Source organism: Etheostoma spectabile, chromosome 19, assembly GCF_008692095.1.
Source record: "Etheostoma spectabile isolate EspeVRDwgs_2016 chromosome 19, UIUC_Espe_1.0, whole genome shotgun sequence".
Lineage (NCBI taxonomy): Eukaryota > Metazoa > Chordata > Actinopteri > Perciformes > Percidae > Etheostoma > Etheostoma spectabile.
This window is the reverse complement of record NC_045751.1, coordinates 2,027,211-2,028,343: the sequence shown is the minus strand read 5'-3', so window position 1 is coordinate 2,028,343 and position 1,133 is coordinate 2,027,211.

The following is a 1,133-nucleotide window of genomic DNA, read 5'->3' as shown; positions in this document are numbered from 1 at the left end:
TACTGGTAAACTGGTAAACCTTGTGACTTATTATTGTGGAATTTTCCTCACGTTGCTCTGTCCTCTGTGACTGTCTACATCTAGAAACTAAGCTGCGCAGTGCAAGGAACAACTCTGACTGGTACATGATCAGACAGTGGTTTACGGAGCAGTAGGTTGGCTTTGCAAAAAAAAACGGAGCGTTCTATAAACGGAATGACGCATTTAAAATATTGCTTCATTATGCAAATTTGATCGCGGGAAGCCACAATTATGATCCCGATAAAAATTTGATTAATTGTGCAGCCCTAGAAAAAGTAGATCCTTTCCACTGTAACAAGCAAACAATTAATGACTGATGAAGGACTTTTAATAAAACTGCATAGAAGTATTATAAAAACAAAGATTTCACTTTTGTCTTGCAAAGCCAATCTTCTTTAAAGATGAAATACTAGATAACTGTTGCATATCTTGTTTATGCCATCCAGGTGGTGCACAATACCCTCTCAGTTAAGCCCTGCTCTTTTTTGTACCTTCACCATGACGTCGTTAATGACGGACAAAAAGAAAAAACTGAATTGATTTAGAATTGTAGAAGAAGAGAATAATGGATCAGTGTTTTTTCTCTTATTCCTCTTCTGTGTTGATGGATTGTTGCCAAGCCTTTTGTCATTTATAACCTTTTCATAAGATGTAGTATCCACCACTCTTGCAAGAACAGCTGTAAAATGTTCCCTTATTTACAATCCTTGGATGCAACATGTTTTGAATTTGAATAATACCTACAAGGAATATACAGCACCACAGCGTCCGCTTATGACCGCTGCTGGACTGAAATCAAAACGCTTTCCTCACGATTACATTTTTTTTTTTTTAATTCTTAATTTCTGGGTAACACTAAAACTAATTTAGTTCTTCATACGGTTTTATGGCAGTTTTTAGTTTAAAATGTCAAGTGCCAAAAATTAGCAAGGGCAAAGCCCACCCCCTCTTCACCGATTCACTGTCACAGCTGGCCACCAGCAAAGCCAATATTAAAGCAGTTGAGTAAACAGACATGGATTCTTGGTTTGACTGGACTCAAGGCACAATGCAGAACAAGTGGAGCGACTGTGCGCTGCAAATTAAATGGACAGCTATGGGCCTGCGAGCAG